Genomic DNA, 12,997 nt, shown 5'->3' with positions numbered 1-12,997 from the left:
GTGAATTCTGTTTTCATGGACTAAACCTGAAGACATTCTAACCAAGTCCACCTTAATTTGGAAAATAAAATGATTGGACATGATGACGTTTCACTGATTCAGGTTCACTTTGCAACTTTTTAGTGAGAAAGGAGTTTGCCAAGCAATTGAATCCCTCAAAACAAGTTGTAAGTGCTAGTCTTACAGAGCAGTTTTAAGGACTTTAGGAACACTCATTGTTTGCGTGCAAATTAGGCTAATTATGAGACTTCTTTCCTATTCACTGAAGTGGGCCCAGCAGGACTTCAACTTGAAAATATACTATTAGCAATTAGTCCCTGTAACTACATATACTTGAGAGGAATAAAGCATTTTTTTAAAAGTATGCCCCCTAACCCAAAATTTTCACCAATTTAGACGTCACTTAATCTAGGTAATAATTGCACACGGCTCCTGTACATAATTCAACTGCAGTTTTCCAAGTGTTTTTCAGCTGTGTTGTTCCTCGTTTGACCTCAAAGCCATCCTGTGAGGAAGACAAGGCAAATCAAAATCCCCATCTATAGTTGCAGTAACGGAGGTGGGGTGGGGGCATCGCAGTGACTTGTAGGGCCACAGGGCTTTCTCATTTTGTGCTCATGCTTTGACGAGAGATAACCTGACATTCATTCAGTGATTCATCCACCCATCCATCCATCCACCTATCCATCCATCCATCCATCATCCTTCCGTCACCCATCCATCATCCATTCACCCATACGTTTATCCATTTATCCATCCATCCATCCAACCATCCATCCACCCATCCATGCATCCATTCATATATCCACCCACCTACTCACCCATCCGTCCATTTATCTATCCATCATCCATCCATCATCCATCCATCCATCCTTCCATCCACCCACCCACCCATTTATCCATTTTCCACCCATTCACCCATCCATCCATTTATCTATCCACTTACCCATCCATCCATCTATCCATCCACCCACCCACCCATTCATCCATTTATCTGTCCACTTATCCATCCATCCACCTACCTATCCATCCATCTATCCATCCACCCTCCGCCCACCCATCCATCCATTTATCTATCCACTTATCTATCCATCCATCCATCTATCCATCCACCCACCCATCCATCCGTCCATTTATCTATCCATCATCCATCCATCCATCCACCCACCCACCCATTTATCCCATTTTTCCACCCATTCACCCATCCATCTATTTATCTATCCACTTACCCATCCATCCATCTATCCATCCATCCATCCATTCATCCATCCATTTATCCACCCACCTACTCACCCTCCTATCCATTTATCTATCCACTTATCCATCCATCCACCCACCTATCCATCCATTTATCCATCCACCCTCCACCCACCCATCCATCCATTTGTCTATCCACTTATCTATCCATCCATCCATCTATCCATCCACCCACCCATCCATCCATCCATTTATCTATCCACTTATCCATCCATCCATCCATCCATCCACCCACCCATCCATCCATTTATCTATCCACTTATCTATCCATCCACCCACCCATCCATCCATCCACTTATCTATCCACTTATCCATCCATCTATCCATCCATCCATCCACCCACCCACCCACCCACCCATCTATCCATTTATCTATCCATCCATCCATCCATCCATCCACCCACCCACCCATCCATCCATTTATCTATCCACTTATCCATCCATCCATCCATCCATCCATCCATTTACCCATCCATCCATCCATCCATCCATCCATCCATCCACTCATCCATCCATTTATCCACTCATCCACCCATTCATTCCCTTACCCACTCACCCACCCATGTATCTATCCATTTATCCATTCTTCTATCCATCCATCCATCGTCCATCCATCCATCCATCCACCCACCCATCCATCCATTTATCCACTCATCCATCCATCCACTCATCATGCATCCACCCCTTCACCCATCCCTGCCTCCATCCATTCCCACTGAATTAACATATTTTGCACATTTCCTCACTTACATCCCACCACACAGCTGATGTTGGGAGTCTGTCATCATTGTACAGCAGCGTGTGCCAGCCGAGCAAGGGTCACTGGCTCACAGTGTCGGCAGGCAGGCCCTGAGAGCAGCTCCACCGATGTAATTAATTCAGGCTGTGACTAAGGCACAGTCAGTTCACAGAGACAGCACTGACCATCTGGCATAGGAGCTGAGTGGTGGAGGGGGAGGGACCCAGGACAGCCTGCGGTGACAGATCTGGGTTCAGCTGTCTCAGGAACCCTGCCTTCCTTTCCCTGTCCCTGTAGGCTGCCCGCAGCCCTAGCCACAGGGGCCCCTAAGGTTTGCTCTGCCCCCTCCGTGTCTCACCCCCTCTCGGGCTCCATGACTGTTCTCTGCTGGGAGTCCGGGGCCCCTCCTTCTGCCCATCCAGTGGCACCTAGGTTTAGGTTTCCTTGTGTCTTTTGGGGGTAGTTTCCAGGCAGATATGAATCTCAGCCGAGGGCCGCTGGTCCCGCAAGTCTGGCTCTTTCTGCCCCTCGTGTCCTCTCGTCGGGCGCCCTTGGCTGGGCCGCCTTCCGCTCCTGGGTGCTGGTGACAGGTGGCCTGCTCTTCCCCTTGGCTTGGATTTCCTAGTTGCTCCCGAGCCAGCTGCCCTTCCTGGGGCTTCCGTGAAGCCGGAGGCCCAGACGGTGGGGCCCTCGTGAGAGGGGTGGCCTTTGGGGCAACTCCATCACACTGCACACGGGGGCATGGGCGCCAGGCTGGGGTGGGGGGGCAGCATGGGAAGGGGGCCCTGAGAAGCCGCTGAGGAGAGGGAAGTCCCACAGTAGACAGTACCCCGGGCTTGGGAGCCTGAGTTACCAGCTGTGGCACTTTGTCTTCCAAGTTCTCCGTACTTCCACACTTGTCATTCACGACCCACAAACACAGAAGCTATGTTTGTGCGGGGGCCCCAAACCTGACACACGGAGGTGACGTGGGCGCCAGCCCTGTCCTGGAGTGGGGCTGGCCCTTCTGTGGGGCTTGGGCGGTCTTCTGAGTAGAGACTTGGGGAGCCGTCCTCACACCCTGCCACCTGGCCCGTATCCCGGTCACTTCGCCGCCTCCAGACCCCCGAGGCCTGTGACGCCCCGAGTCAGATCTGCCCCAAACTCATCTCCTGGGGCCGGGCTTGGGGGTGGGCTGCGGGGTGCCCGGTGGGCCCCGTCCCTGACAGACCCTCCCCGCAGCCCATACCCAGCCCCACCAGGCCCTCCTCAAGAAGGCCCCTGGTAAACCGGTGCCATGCTGACACCTGTCTCACAGGCCAGGGAGTCCAGACCCTCGCTTAGTCCCCAGGCTGTGGCCGGCTGGCCCCGAGCAGCTGCAAACCCATCGGTCCCCACGGGCCCTTCCTCCTCCTCGGGGAGCCGGGTGGGAGCCCAGCCAGCCTGAGCCGGGAGGTCGGCCGCCTGCCCCCCCCAACTTTGGGATGGGGCACGTGGAAGGACCAGCCTGATGACCAGCGCAGAGAGGGCTCTCGGGCCAGGGGGTCGGGACAAGCAGCAGTGTGGAGGACGGGCCACGTCCTGCACGGGGCGGCGGCCCGCACCTTGGCTCCTCTGCCCGTGAGGTCGCGGCCCCATCCCCGCGGTCTCTCCTGTGAAGGGGGAGGGCAGGAGGGCGCTCTGCAAGTTGCCCTGTGACATAGTCGAGCAGGAGGCTCTAACCCTTCTGACTTCAGCCCTGCAACCTCTCCCCCTCCTGCTCACCTCCTTGTGGCTCCTGGAGAGGCAGGCCGGGCTCTGCTCCTCCCCAGTGCCCCCAGCAAAGGAGTCCGCCGCCCTGCCGCGGAGGAGAGACAGAGCCTTTTCTCTCCAGCTCGTTCTCTTGTCCCCGGCCGTGGAGGAGAGACAGAGCCTTTTCTCTCTAGCTCGTTCTCTTGTCCCCGGTCTGCTCAGGCCGTCTCCCCATATGGCAGTCCGTCTTCGCCAGACTTCAGCCTCCCTGCCCCGGGGACCGAGCGGGGTTAGCTTTCCGGGTGATTCACAGAGGCAGGAGCAGCCTCGCCGAGCCTGCAAACCTGAACTGTGCTCGGCTCTTTCTGTAGAATGAAAAACGGCCGCGGTCTCATCTCTGAGCTGCGAAAGGCCATGCGTGTCTTCGGGGTGTGGGGCTTGTAGATAGGGTAATAGGGCAGCAGGAGTGAAGGTGGCGGTCCAGGGACACGTTCCGGGAAAACCCTCCAACCTAACAGTTTTAGACTCCTTTGACCAGGAAACCCATTGACCAGACTGTTTCCCGGTTACTCCATCAACGAGACGTTTCTGGATGATGTTTTGATGTCTTGGGATGAAACCCCAGGCCGCCTCTTCTGTGAGGAGGCGCGGGGTCTGCTGCCTGGAGGGCCGGAGCACTGGCCGCACGGACTGGCTGGGCGAGGGCGGTCGCGGTCCCCGCGTCACAGAGTAACTCTCAACGCGCCGGTCGGGGGACCCGGGGGCACCTGGCTCCAGAGAGCTGGCCGAGGACATGCCCGGAAGAGAGGGAAGCCGGGAGTCAGGTTTGGACCCCGAAGCAAGAGGCACCCCGGCTGGGGACGACGGGCGGCCGCGGGTGGCAAGCTGAGCCGGTGTCGGAGGGCGTCCTCGTCAGAAGCACCTGTGTTTGTGCGGAGAGCCTCTTGGCTCCAAGAGAAAAGTCTGGTTTTGTTCAGCCTGCGGGACCCCTTCGTCGATAAAGAGGTCGTCGCCCGCGGCTGGGAGCCCGGCTCGCTCGCCCAAGGCCTGGAGCTGGACGAGGCTGACCACACGTGGGGGTTTAGCGGCCCCCAAGATACGACCGAGCGGACAGAACGGCCCCGCCGGGCGTCCCTGCTCAAACCTGAGTCCCCGCTGGGGTCTGCGCGCGGGGGAGGGCCGGGGTGGGGAGGTGTCACCACAAAAGCAAGGGTGCAGCGGCCCCCGGCCTGGGGAGCACCCCGAGAGGTGGGGACACGTGGGACTGGTGGGGACTGGAGCCCGGCCCAGGACACTCTCCCCTGCTCACAGACGGGCGGCCAGCGTGGAACAGGTTGCCCGTGGGTGGGGAGTGTCAGCCGTAAGTCAGGGACAGGTGACTCGGGACACATCCTTCCTCTGCCTCGGTCGGCCGAGCTTTGAAGCCCCTCCTGGAATTGTGGATAGGAAGCAGTGCCGTGCTTATGGGCCGTGACAGCACAACCACTTTTCTTTCTCCCATTTCAAAGCCACACCCTTTCTGTAGCCCTTTATCTTAGCCAGCTTGACGCTCCCCCGGGCTCCGCCAGCCCCGTCGCCGTCCAGTGGGCCCCACACCCACGTCCTATGCCTCCACAGGGACGCGTTTCTGTTAGAGGGTGCTGCTTTCCCCGCCGTCCGAGTGCCCCCTTCCCTCTGTGCCGTGGAAGAAAAACTCACCATTTCGGGGCCACGCGTTGCCCCCAGTGACCTCCGGTGACTGCCAGTACGCGGCACGCCAGAGTTCTGTGCCAGGGACTCACCTGGTGGAGACGGGGGCAGCAGCGGTCAGGGCCAAAGCCAGAGCCACCCGAAGCCGTTGGCGGAGAAAGGGGAGGCTGGGGCCGGGGCGCCGCGGGCCATGCGGCGGGAGCTGGGTGCGAGGACAGACCCCTGCCCCGCGGAGTCCTGGGCCTGGGGCTCGACAAAAGCACGTCGACAGCAAGCGCTTGGCTGCCGTTGATGGCCAGGTGTTGATCGGACGGTGACGTCCTCCCCGGGACGCTCTTCCCCGGCGTGCCCTGACTAGACCCGTCAGTGCGCGCTTTGTTCCTAACAAGGGTGCGTTGTCTCCCATCTTTCGTCTCGGTGGGTGAGCGGTCTTGTTTTAGCACTAAGGCTGTGGTTTGCGGAGCAAACTCACCCTCGATTGCAGCAGAGGGCTTGGGCCGAGATACGATCTGTGTTGTGAGCCCCCTGCGGAGAGATCTCAGCCTAGCGTCAGACGTAAGCTTAGAAAATTGAAGCCCTCAGAGCCCACTGTGGAACCTGTCAACACTTTAACGAAAGCCCCCAGGAGCTCCTCAGCAACTGTGGTGACCGTAGATTTAAGGATTCAAAGACGGAAGGCTCTCCCTCTCTCGCGCTCTCGGCCGCCCCTCGACCTCCTCACGAGCTGCCACGTGGGGAGTCAGGGGCCGGGTTTCTCAGGATGGCCCTCTGGGGACAGACGTCCACCCACTTGGCCGTAAGCTGGGGAGAGAAGGCCCGGGAAGGGTGAGCGGCGTCCGAGGTCACGCGGCCAAGACCGGAGTCTTCCGTGAGGGAGCCGGGGCCTGTGGCCGTCTGCCCGAGGTGGCACCGGCGGTGCCCCCCACGCCTCTGCGGCGAGCCCTGCTAGCCCCTCCCCTCGTGCGCGTCCCCAGGAAGCGCTGGCCGGTTGCACACCGCGTCCTCGTTTACTGCCTCTCCCTCGGGAATGAGGGGCCGGGAGCCGCACGCGTCCGCTCGCTGCCTCGGCCGGCAGGTGCCCCGCAGACACCAGCCGAGGAACCAGGGAGTGGGTGGGGTCGGGGAAGCCCCGGGCTGGGACAGCCTCCCTCCAGCAGCCCCGCCTGGGAGCCCGTCTTTGGTTTTGGCACAAGGGACATAGACGAATCGGTGTACGTTCAGCCGAAAGGCCGGTGTCTCCGCTTCCGCGTCCATGAAAGGAGAGCTGGTCTGCGGGCTCCCTCACTGCCCTCCGCTCGGTCATTCTCAGGAGGGGCTTCCAGCCCTCGGGGTCGTCCTCTCAGGCCCGCCCCCTCAGTGCTGCCCCCCTCAGACCCCTCCGGACGAGGGCCACCCCCAGCTGCCGGAGGGGGAGGTGGGGGCGGGTTGGATCATCACCCCTCTTGCGCTCAGGCCCATCCTCGTGGCCGATGGAGCCCAAGGCCAAAGGAAACCCGCGGGGGAGGAAACGGCGGGGGTCCGCCGTTGGCTGTACTCCCTCTGGGCTTAGGAGCGAGAAGCAAGCCGACCCTCCCGGGAGCTCCAGCCCGGCCCCCGCCGGGCCCTCCACGAGCCGTGGGCAGCCCGCTCTGTGACGGGTGTGATCCCGTGCGCGTCAGCCGCCAACGACCGCACCCGGCCGCAGGGCCCGGTGTCCCGCCGCCGAAGCGGGGACCCCGGGGAAGCAGTGCCGTCGCGGCCTCAGGGCAGCGGCACCCAGGCAGCCAGAGGCCGCTCGGCGCCCCGACCGCAGAGCCAGCTGGAGCGCCCCCAGAAGCGTGCATGGGCGCCGGGCCAGCCCCGGCGGCCAGCTGCAGTTTCATTTAGCCAGTGGAACAGTCTGGGCTCCTGCGGGAAGGTGGCTCTGCTCCAGCCTCGGAGGGTCCCTGCGTCTGGCGGCTTCTGTCCTGACTTCCCTTCCTGCAATCACAAGCCAGTCAACTCGGCTAAAACCACTAAAGAAACAGTTACTCCGAGGAGTGCACGGCCTCCCCGGCGTCTGCGCAGAACGCGTTCCGGGCACCGTGCTCGCTCCTGGGGAGGAACAAGGGCCTCTCAACCTCCCTCGGGGCAGCTAGGTCACGGTGGCCCCTCTGCTGTCATGGGAGCACCGACGCGGCCTCACCAAGTGGTGGCAGTTTTGTTGTGCTCGGCAGTGGTGACGACAGACCTGGGTCTTGCTGGCTTCGCCCGGGTTGGCCGCACCTGCCTCAGGAGTCACCCTTAAGGGGGCTCCTCCACGGCCCTGGTGCTGTCCACACGGACTGGCACGGCTGAGGGCCCGCTAGGGGCCCTGTGGCTCCAGGGAGCGATTATGCTTGGTACCTCGGGCGAGAGAGGACTCCAAAATGTCCTGCAAAGTGTCGCCCCGGGAATTTTCGTATGCACCATCTCCCAAACGCTGAAGCGGGATGTAGGCCTGTGTAGACGAGTGCTTTGCTGCCCACGCAGGCCCAGTAGTCCAAGCACCTGCCCGTCTCCCGGCCTCCAGACGAAGCCGGTAGCGGCTGGAAGGCATCATCCCTCCGTAAGGGGGCACACGTCCAGAGGGAAGACTGAACACACGGTTGCAAACTGCATAACGGCCCCAGGGGCCCACACGCCCAGCCAGGACCCGGAAGCCTGAGCCGACGGACCTCGCTGACGGCTGTGGGGAAGAAGGGTTTCCCCTGACAGCAACATGGGGACGAAAGGCACCAGGACGTGGGGCGCCAGCACCCCCGCTGTGTCTGCACAAAAATGACGGTGAGACTGGGGAGGAGAGGCCCCACGCGCAGGCCCCGGGGGTCTCGGGAGGAAGAAGCAAGTTGGGACATCTTAATGAGAGCTCGGTGTGCATGGGACCCGGGCACAGAGTCCTCATGGCGGCCGACGCCCGCGCAGATAGGCCACGTGGGCGCGGAGATGGGACGCTGGGCACTGAGTAACCGGGGTCGTGGTACCCTCTGTGACCCTGGGGTCCTCCCTCCAGCCCGGGGGCCCCGGCAGGCGTCCCGGAGCCGAACACCCGCCCGGACTGGGGGAAGGGCACCGTTCTCACCTGTGTTCCAGTCCTGCTCTACCGCTGCTTGTCACGTGAACGTCTTGCCTCCCCTTCCAGCACCTCCTGTTGGGACCTGCCCGGGAACTTGGGCAAATTAGTTCCAATTAGCAGGATTGCAGTCCCCGTGGCTCCCGTCTTCGCCCACACCCAACTGCCGCGCTGGGCTGTGAAGGGCAGTAGGGAAAAGACGGCAAGAAGGAGGGCTTGCTGGAGGCCGTGTGAATGTCCTGGGGCGGCGCATCGACGTCCCCACCCTGGGCGGCTTCGGCAACAGATATTCATCATCCCACACTCCGGAGGCCAGCCGTGGGGGTCAGGCGTGCACAGGGCTGTTCCTCCCGAGGCTGCAAGGGAGAGTCTGGCCCAGGCCTCGCCCCGGCTTCCAGTGCCTGAGATCTTTGGGGCGCCCCCATCTGTGTCGTCACATGGTCACCTCCCTTGCCGGACGGGGACCCATCTTAACTAAGCACATCTGCGACAGCCCCGTCTCCAAACAGGGGTCCGTTCGGGGGCCCTGGGGTGGGACTCCAGCACATGCATACCGGGGGGATGTGGCTGGACCCTGACAGGGGTGAGGCCGGCCTGCTGGGCTCACCACCCCCCACCCCCACCCCCGGCTGACGGCCGGTCGGTCGCGCGCAGCCTCCTGGCAGGCCCTCCCACCTCTGCCTCCCTGGCAGGGTTGGCCATGTGTGGCGGGTTTCGCTCCTTCTTCTCCTGCCCGGGGACCCCACCGGCCGCCAGTGCGCAAGCCAGTGCCTCCTGGGTCCGGCCCTTCCTGCCTCTCCTCCCGTTGTCTCCTTGCTGCTATCAACGGCTTCTCACAACGAGGCAGACTGAAGCCAGTTTACGCAGAAGACAGACGCGAGTTTATTGCGCAGCACGGTCGCTCTAACATCCTCGTCGGAGCTGAGGAAGGTGAGTAGGGAGGCAGGACTTCTCCAGGAAATTACGGAAACACACGCTGGCCTGCTGCCGCCTCAGGTGCGGCCCCCCCCCCCCCCGCCGCCCGGGGCAGGAGCGCGTGGAGGCACCGCCCGGTCACTCGCACTGGGGCGAGGGAGCGATTCTCTGCACTCGCCCCCTGACCGTGCAGCCCCCCGGCCCCGTGGGTGGGAGCCAGCCTGTCCCCGGCCGTCCCGCGTGCCTCGCCGGGAGATGTGGCCCAGCGCATCCAGCGTGCCGGTCCGCTCTCTCAGCCCGGCTCACCTCCCAGGCGCACGGGACAGGCTTCCCTGGAGAAGCCCAGCATCGGCCCCCCGAGGCCCGAAGATAACGTGACTGCTGCCCCGGGGGCTGCCGGGGCTCCCGCCGCCAGGAGTCCGGCCGCCCCAGACGGCGAGGGTCCGCGGCTGCGCGTCCGGACGGTCGCATCCCCCGCGCCTGGGGCCCCCCCGCGCTGCGCTGCCCCTGCCCCAGAGCTGCCCCGGGCACCGCACCACAGATCACGCGGCTCGGAGAGCGGCGCCCATGACTCAGTCGGGGAGGAACGTGCTCTCTGGCACTCGAGGCCGACGAGCCAGACTTGGCAACCCAGCTGGAAGCCCTGTCTGCACACGTGTGCATCCGGGCCAGGCCACTCGCGCTCCGGCTTGTGTCCGAGGGGAGCGGCCAGGGCGGGGCCGGCGAGGGGAAGGGGCCGCAGGGGTGGGAAGCCCTGACCCCCAAGGGCTCGTGGAGGTTTACCGGCGACACCCGGGAAGTGGGAGCGAGACGTGGAGATTCTGGGTGGATTTTGCCAGGAGCCGTGTAGGCTTTTGTCTTGTGAACCTGAAGTTAGTACAGCGAGTGCTAGGCCTGCCACACCGTTGGCGGGGCCGAGTGTCAGCGGGCCACACCCGGGGAGACACCTTCGGCCTGGGTGACGCGCGTGGGGGGCGGAGCCTCCTGAATCACCCAGTCTGCGCCCCGCACCTGCCCAGCCCTGGGGCACGGGCCCCGGAGCCACCCAGCCCGACCCGGGCTCCCCGTGGGGGTGCAGAGAGCACGCGGGGCGGCCAGCACTGGGCTCGGCCGTCCGTGACCAGGGCTCGACGTCCGATCAAACAGCCGGTCGGTGCTCTTGCGCGCTGACTCAATAGCCTGACTAGAACGTGTGTGAACAGCTGTATGAGGAGCCGACCTGGAAAACAGACGGTAGGACAGAGGCCTGCCCCCCGCAGCACACGCCCCCGGGGGCCCCGGGCTCCGCCCTGTGTGGCTGCTGCCGTGTGCCCGGCGACCACGGTGCTCTGTGCGAGCTGGGGGTCAGGCGTCGCCCCCATCACTCATCACTACGAGGCCTGACGTCCTCAGCTCTGTGCAGGTCTGCCCCTAAACAGGACGCGAGTCAGGGGTCGTTCACCCCAGGCCCCCTCTTGTCCCTGTCCGTCCGCGGCCGGCGCCCCGTTCCCATTGCCACGGACTCAGTGCCGCACCCAGACCGCCCTGAACCCGTCACTCCAGGAGCCACCGCCCCTAGTCAGACACACAGACTGACCGCGGACTTCAAGCCTCAGCCAGCGGCCAGGGGGCCGTCAGGACTGTGCGGGCTGCCTGACGTCTGGCTCTGAGGTTAGCTCTGTTCCAGGGGCGCCACAGAGATGCCCACACCCCGCTGGCCGCTGATTCACTTAGAGGAGTCTCCAGATTGTATTAGATTTCCTTCTGCAAACGCACGGCATGAGCTGCCTCCTGGCCTCGCGAGGGAGGCGGGCCCGCCGGGCGAGGGGAGTCGCCACCATGGTCAGGATGATGGAAACCAGAGCGGGCCCGTTTCTTGCCTAGCCCCCGGTAACTGGTTTCACGTGTCTGCAGTTTGGCTCCAAGAGCCCAGGAAAGAGCCGACTGCGCCCAAAAGCAGCGCGCGGCCACATTTACCTTCTGAGCCCCTGGTGGCCGGCCGGGTGGGCCCCGAGGCACCAGACACTTGGGAAGTGACGGGTGGCCTCAGAGGCCGGCCCACAGCCGCCCGTACAAGGGCCTGACGTGTGGTGGGGCTCCGCCGAGGCGCCCCCCCCCCACCGGAACTACAGCCCCGCGGTGCTGACCCGACCCTTCGCCAGGCGCTCCGAGACACCCCCCAACTCAAGTGCCGCTTCAGCCACACCCTGCGTATCGCCCTAAACGCTGCGTAGTAGACGAAAGCCCACCTCAGAACACTCGGTGTTCACGCGGACCCTGGCTCAGTCTCCTGATTTAGTCCCAGCTCCAGCCGCCAGCGCCTTGGAAGTTGCCCGAGATGGGACTGCGGCAGGGGCGGGGCCTGCCTCCCGCCCACTCCCCACCCTGCGCAAGTGTCTTTCCCTCTCCCCACCCGCTCCTCCCCCTCCTCCTCCCTCCTTCCCCTGCTTCTCTCCTCCTCCTCCTCCCTCCCCCTCCTCCTTCTTCCTCCTCCCCTGCTCCTTCCCTCTCCCTCCTCCCTCCCCCTCTTCCTTCTTCCTTCTCCCTCCTCCCCGTGCTCCTCCCCTCCTCCTCCTCCCTCCCCCTCCTCCTTCTTCCTTCTCTCTCCTCCCCCTGCTCCTCCTCTTCCCCTCCTCCCCTCCTCCTCCTTCTTCCTTCTCCCTCCTCCCCCTGCTCCTTCCCTCACCCTCCTCCCTCTTCCTCCTCCATCCTCCCCCTGCTCCTCCTCTTCCCCTCCCCTCTTCCCTCTTCCTCCTCCCTCCTCCCCCTGCTCCTCCCCTTCTCCTCCTCCCCTCCCCCTCCCTCCTCCCCTGCTCCTTCCCTCTCCCTCCTCCCTCCCCCTCCTCCTCCCTCCTCCCCTGCTCCTTCCCTCTCCCTCCTCCCTCCCCCTCCTCCTCCTCCCTCCCCCTCCTGCTTCTTCCTTCTCTCTCCTCCCCCTGCTCCTCCTCTTCCCCTCCTCCCCTCCTCTTCCTTCTTCCTTCTCCCTCCTCCCCCTGCTCCTTCCCTCCCCCTCCTCCCTCTTCCTCCTCCATCCTCCCCCTGCTCCTCCTCCTCCCTCCCCCTCCTGCTTCTTCCTCCTCCCTCCTCCCCCTGCTCCTCCTCTTCCCCCCCCCCCCCTCCTCCTTCTTCCTTCTCCCCCTCCCCCCTCCTCCCCCTGCTCCTCCTCTTCCCCTCCCCCTTCTCCCTCTTCCTCCTCCCTCTCCTTCTGCTCCTCCTCTTCCCCTCCTCCTCCCTCTTCCTCCTCCCTCCTCCCCCTGCTCCTCCCCTTCTCCTCCTCCCTCCCCCTATTCCTTCTTCCTTCTTCCTATTCTTCCTGCTCCCTCCTCCCCCTCTTCCCTCTTCCTTCTTCCTCCTCCCCTGCTCCTCCTCTCCCCCTCCTCTCCTCCCCCTCTTCATTCTTCCTTCTCCCTACTCCCCCTGCTCCTCCCTCCTCCCTCCTCCCCTGTTCCTCCCCTCCCCCTCCTCCTTCTTCCTTCTCCCTTCCCCTCCTCCTTCTCCCTCCTCCTTCTCTTCCCACCTCTCCCTCTCCCCTCTCCCCTTCTCCCCATCTTTCTCCTCCCCCTCCCTTCCCCCTCCTCCACCCCTTCTCACTCCTCCTCTTCCTTTATTGCTGCAAAGCCATATTGCTTCAGCGGCTTA

The sequence above is a fragment of the Lynx canadensis genome, chromosome D3 (genome assembly GCF_007474595.2).
Source record: "Lynx canadensis isolate LIC74 chromosome D3, mLynCan4.pri.v2, whole genome shotgun sequence".
Classification (NCBI taxonomy): Eukaryota; Metazoa; Chordata; class Mammalia; order Carnivora; family Felidae; genus Lynx; species Lynx canadensis.
This window is presented reverse-complemented; position numbering follows the sequence as displayed.